This window comes from Panicum virgatum, chromosome 2K (genome assembly GCF_016808335.1).
Source record: "Panicum virgatum strain AP13 chromosome 2K, P.virgatum_v5, whole genome shotgun sequence".
Lineage (NCBI taxonomy): Eukaryota > Viridiplantae > Streptophyta > Magnoliopsida > Poales > Poaceae > Panicum > Panicum virgatum.
Genome location: NC_053137.1, coordinates 44882939 through 44889244, shown reverse-complemented (window position 1 = coordinate 44889244; position 6306 = coordinate 44882939). Strand labels below are relative to the sequence as shown.

Genomic DNA, 6306 nt, shown 5'->3' with positions numbered 1-6306 from the left:
TCTATGCCCTAGCGTTGCTACAAGAACTGAAAAGAATTTCAACGCAATACATGAAACATATGGAAATATGTGTCAATTTTAACATGTTTTGACCCGCACGGATAATCTCATCCGGGAAAAGCCACCTCTTTCTCCACAAACAATGTCTTTGTCATTTGATCCAGGAGCCTTCCGTTAGATAGGAACAGCTTTGCTAAATACTGAGAACTCTCGGATAGAGTATTAGAATGAAAAGACCATTAATTATATAAGTAAGAACCCAGGGTTCTAGCCCATTTCCATTCCTAAATCAATAATTCGTAGTGCTTTTGCCTTTCTTGCGTACTCCTGGTGAACCAGTTGCTAGCCATATATTTAGGAGGCTTTTTTCTCCAGGTACTGGTACTAAGCCGCTTTGCCATCTCTTCATCTTCATCTGCAAAGAATTCTCGACGTGAAAACACAGAGACAAAGGCCTGACTTTGAATATGAAAAAGAATGGATCCGAAGGGTCCCAAATCAATTGGCTTATTCGAAAAAAGCATTCTTCTTTGAAAGATATATCTCGTGTCTGGTATTGTATTGTTCGACTCTGCAAGATGTTCCACTCTGCAAGAAGTCTAGCTAATGTAATATTCCAAATATTCTCATAAAATTTTTATTTTATTTATTTCTTTTTTAAAGATTAGGGAGTTGACTAAAACTTGACTTTTTGAATCGTTGAGGGTATGAACGATCGGAGACTGTGGCTGTGTAGAGCTCGTCGAAATGAATCCATTTTACTACGCACATGCCAAGTTTGGATAACTGGTAAATTGGTGGCGAGCCGATGAATCTGGACCATTGGATATACATTAGGTTTCTCTCTCTCGACATCTTAATGTGCCGAGTCCTTTTCTTTTCCTGCTCTTGTTCCGCCGCCGACTCCTCTCATCTGTTCCACGCTGCCTCTTCCTCCTAGCGCCGCTGCTTTCTTTCTCATCTCCGCCGCGGTCTCCCCTCCACCACGCCATCCCAATCTGCTGCATCATGAGTGGTTGTTGCTGCTCACTATTGCCGTAGCACTGTACTGGTAAGTGCAACCCTTGATGTACGGCAACAGTTTGTGGTTCCATGGTGCTGGTGGCTAATCCACCGCCGTTTAATCAAGCGAAGGGGGCAGAGGGAGATTGGCGCTGGTGGTTGTCGCTGATGCAAGGCAGGGAGAGAGGGAACGTGCAAGAGGATAACAAGAGAAAGGTTAGAAATTGTTTAATTACTCCTAAGCTTGTTCGCCTCTGTTTAAAACATGGACGCAAGGATTGTTTGGGTTAGGGATTCAATTAACTGACAATTCGATTATGGTTATGTCAAATCTATTAGGCTGATTTATTCGATGAATTTCTGGCATTAATTGGTACGGAATTTGATCCTGCTCGAACAATGAAAGTTGTAGATTTCGTCAATATCTTTCCAATGGAGCTGGTTTCATTCAATTCCGATTAGCGGTTTAGGAGATATCATCGGAACTGGATCGCTGTTCCCTTTAGAAAAATTGTGCGCAGAAACTGTTTATGTATTTTTTGACTTATTTAGAGGCCGAATCTCCCCTGGGCGCTGTAACGAAAGTTGTAGAAATTTTTCTGTAGATGTTCAAGATGTATTTATTTACTACTTTTGGTTAAGCGAATCAAAAGTTATGGGCCAAACAGCGAGTAACTCAAAAAATTGGTCGAATTTTCAGAACTGGTGAGAGTTAACGTTTTAGGCTTCTAACTCCGGATTTCTTCGAGTATATAGGCTTTTGGTCGATATGAACTAGTTCCTGAGAGATTTATTCCACAGGTTCGATAAATTCTAGCGGCGAGCGTGTGGCGCCGAGTTCTCAACAAGGTTAAGGTAAGTGCAATGACGAACCTCTTGATGCGTGATTATGTTGTGACTTTCTTGTCGCCCTTGAGCAATGTTTTTTCAACATCTTTATTTCATATGTCAATTTCTTTAAACTTCATGTCATAATTTTCTGGTTCTATCAAATGTTCAAGATTCGAGCGTTGCCTTTCATATCATTCAAGTGCCGGGGGTTTGTATAAATACCGGTTGTGTAATTTGGTTCTTATGTTCAGGTTCCTGTGAATAAGTGCTAGCCCCACTTATTCGGCTTTACCGGTAATGCTAAGAAAGTTTCAGGCGACGTCCGTTTCAGACGGAAACTACTATTTCATTGTTGTTCCATGAATCTAGATTTCCGTTGTTCAAGTACTTGCAGTTGTTCTTCTGATTCCGAATTGTGCTTGCTGAGTATTTCTACTTACTCTTGTGTTTTATTTGGTTTTTAGGTACTCGCTAATCAAGTTTGTATGGGATGGGAGTAGCCACTTCACGATGAGCATACACACACCTTTGCCATTCATTAAACAAATCCCTAGGCTGAATAATTCTTTTGATGTTAAGGATTGTTGCATGGTCATTTGGTTGTCGCTTAAAATTTATTTATTTGGTTGTGTTGGTTGATGAGCAAGTTTATTTACTATCTTTCTATTCACTTTGCTATATTTATATCTTATGTGCCTCGGATGTTAGAGTTTACAAAGGAGACTCTGCCAAAATTTATTAGAATTTTTAATATTTAGTGCAATTTAATGTTTTTAATAGTAACCTCCAAGTATGTCATTACTTGGGGCGTTACAGCTAACTTCATGTTCCAGTACCTTTATTTGAATACGTCTTCATGAATTGATGTCACCTCCATTAGTTGAATGACCACCAAAAAGCATATTGGCTTGCGATGATTTAGATGACACAAGTTGTGTCGTGACAAAAGAGAATTATATTCGACAGACAAGGAGCATTGAATTTTAATCCTATCTCATGCTGCTGAGCAAACCACCAAAACATCATAACATACAAAATTTGAACAAAATAACAGCTATTTTTTGAAAAATGAAAAAGAATCATGTAAAGCACCCTTACTTGGCTACATGGCAACAATTGTGCCTCAACTATATGAAAAAAGACTTATGTTTACTCACTTATTTGGATCCTAGTACACACAGTTACCTTTTGGACACATAAACAAAGAAAAACATGAAAATGACTTAAGCATGACGGAGAAATAACGATATTTGCACCAAAAGGAAAAGATGAGTAAAATGCAGACGACAATGTTATACCTTTTTTATCTTGTCAGTGAGATTCAGTGGTTGAATTACCTATGTCGACCATATATAAAAAAAGATACACTTGTAGTCAAGAGATCTGCATAACATGACACACATGCATTTAACTAAATATCATCTTAGCATTATAGTTGTTTAATAATGCCTCTGCTAAGAGCTAACGCTATGCCACATTTAGTAATGCAAATCAAATGAAAATACCCTATCTCAACATTGATCATTGCACTGAGCCACTGGCATCAATTCTTCTTGTTCAGCTATAGGCATGTGATAGCTTCTACCTTCTAGAAACATTTACTACCTTGAATCCTAGGCACTAAAAAACTCAAAACAATACAGGTCTAGAGTATCAAATTGGAAACTCACAAAAAGAAAAATATAAATTAATTCTCAATCAAGCAACCAGGAATTTGGCAGGCACTGAACGAAATAACTATCATGTTGCTTTAGATTTACAGTGGTGCATAGCAAAAGGCCAGCGAAGACCTTGGTAAAACAAAAAAAGTGGGCCACCTCACGAGCTCAGTTGCTGTGGCAATTTCCTGCTCTCCTTTAGTCCTTTCCGCCTTTCTTATTTCTTATTCTTTCAAAGGCCCGAGTGCTTTACAGTACCGTATGAAGAAGTTAAATTCATTGTTCAATTTCTTTTCAACTACAAGCACATCTGTTGAACCAATAAATTGCACACAGTCTGAACCATGGTAAGTATAGAAATTTGCATTTTTGCAATGCTTATAGAGTTGCATTCGAGAGTCAAAGGGTCATCAAGCAAACGTCAATCATGCACTAAGCAGCTTGCATTTCTGCTGCAATGACAAGAATTACATTTCTAGAATTGATCCAGATAATTACACAAGAAGCTAAGAACTAAAATATGCCTTTGCATCCACGTTTACTTTGAAGCATCATAATACTTCCTAATTCATAAATTAGCCAACAAATTAAACAATTGAACAAACGAAGACATCAAGTAAATCAGTCAATTAGATACATGCCTTACCAACAAAACAGATCGGAGGAGAGGGAGTCTTGACCCATGCCGTGGGGGAGGAGCCGGAATGGGGGATCTGGACGCAGGCGTGGAGTCGGCGGCGCAGCGGGCTTGCGCCGTCCGTGGCGGAGTCACTGGTCTGCGGTGGAGGCGCCAGAGTTGGGGGCGGCCTCAGTCCGCGGGGTAGCGCCGGTCCATAGGGGAGGCACTGGAGTTGGGGGAGGTGCTCCAGACGCTGGCGTAGAGGCGGCAGCGGCGGCGCCCGAGACGGCGCGACGACGCTGAAGTTGGGGGAGGCGCTGGAGTTGCGGCAGGCGCTCCAGACACGGGCGTGGAGGTGGTGGCGGCGTCCCGAGGCGGCCGCGTGGCGGCGATCTAGATCGCGGCGTGGATTCGTGGGAGGAGGGGAGGGCCGTGCGGACGGAGAGGAGGGGACGGCATGGGGGAGGCGGAGAGAAGGGGGAGCACAGGGGAGGCGGCGCAAGCGGAGGATGAGGAGCGGAAGGGCGGTGGCGCTGACAAAGATGGAGGATGGTGCTGTGCGATCCCGCTGAGCGTACATCGGAGGGTCTGCCATCGTTGAGCGATGAGAAAGGGCGATCATACGGCCAAAAATATGAAAACAAAAAAAGTGACCCTTAGACTTTTTTTAGTAGCAGAGAAGAGAAGAGAAGAGATAGTAGAAGAAAGGAGGAAGTCCAGATTACACCCCTAATCTCTTCAAAAAGTCCAGGTTTCAACCCTATTGTATGAAACCGGCTGGATCTCAACCCCGACCTCCCGAAACCAGCCAGCCGCCCCTGTTTCCTCCCCACACCGTGGTTTTGGCCACGCTGGCTGCCAGCGCGGCTCTCCCCCGACCAAATAGCCGCACCCGGGCCTCCCTCCAGTCGCTCTCTCTTCTATCCTCTTCCTTCCCCAAATCCCTTGCGGCTGGAACCCTAGGCGTGTAGGAAGATGGCGAGCTCGAGTACTGGGAGTTCCTTCCGTTCAAGTGCTTCAGCAGCCCACGGCACCGGAGAAGAAGGCGTCCATTCGTCACCCGTTGCTTACAGGGTGCGCCCACTGGAGTACGAGCCGCTCGTGTACTGTCATTGCAAGCGGAAGGCGCCAAGATGGATTTCTTGGAGCAGTGATAACCCCGGAAGGAGATACTACACATGCATGAGGCGCCGGGTTGGTTTTCCCTTTCGTCCATGTTTTTGGCATTTTGAGCTTGTTCTTGATTTGCATCTAGATGGGTAGGTTCATCCCGTTGTGTTTCTGTAGGATGGTGGCTGCACATTCTGGGAGTGGCACGATGGCGTCACCCGTTGCGAATGGTTGAAGGAATTGTTGATTGATATGAGGGACAAGATCTGGGCATTGAGAAGGGAGAATTTACATTTGACAGATTCAATTGCTGATACAAGGGCAGAGTTGGACCAAATGCTTTTCCAGGGAAGACAAGTAGAGCAGGCCTTGCGTCTGAAATTAGCTGAAAAAGATGCTGAGTTAGCTGCACTTGGTGAAAGGCTCAGGAGATTTGACAAAGAAAGGGTTGTACTAAGGATAACAATTTTAACATGTATTTGTGTTTGTGTTGGAATGTTGATTAGGACTTTGTGAAGTACATCAGTTTCAGTGTAATGTAATGGCAATTCCAACCAAGTTAGTTCCAGCATCGGTGACGTAGATCAGTTCGAGCAATGTAATGTATGTTCTGTTTATGAATGGAAATCCTTTTCTTGTTTCAAATCTGTCTCATGACCAATCTATTTAATGAGCACTGAATAGAACTGGATGCATAGCATTGGAGTACCAGAAAGCCACGTTTGGCATATTACATAGATAGGTTGCATAGGTGGCATATATAGTTTCAGGTTCAAGCCAGACATATGGCTGAGTACATGATCAAGTAGTACAAAATAGGACAGGACTTGCTAGATAATAATCCTAGGGAATAATATCACTGTGTCTGATTGAAGCTAGATAATATCCTGGCTGGTTCCTGCGCCTTAGCCTGTGCACTTGCAGTCCCAGATGTGACTTGAATGGACACCTTTGCTCTAACTAGTGACGATGGCACATGGGCTTCTAAATTGACAGATGCACTTCCTCCGGGTATAGTTGCCACCCTTCCTTGAGCAGTAGTTGTGATAATCCTTTGAGATGCACTTCCTCTAACTTTTTGTTTTG

The 6306-nt window shown here is 43.2% G+C and overlaps 1 long non-coding RNA gene across 1 annotated transcript; it reads left to right on the top strand.

Moving 5' to 3' along the window:
* The first annotated feature begins 749 nt into the window (after positions 1 to 749).
* On the top strand, positions 750 to 5865 carry LOC120695649. Its single transcript, XR_005683768.1, has 5 exons — positions 750 to 1051; positions 1135 to 1218; positions 1804 to 1857; positions 2298 to 5304; positions 5398 to 5865. It is a non-coding gene; the product is annotated as an uncharacterized LOC120695649 (long non-coding RNA).
* Positions 5866 to 6306: the final 441 nt, after the last annotated feature.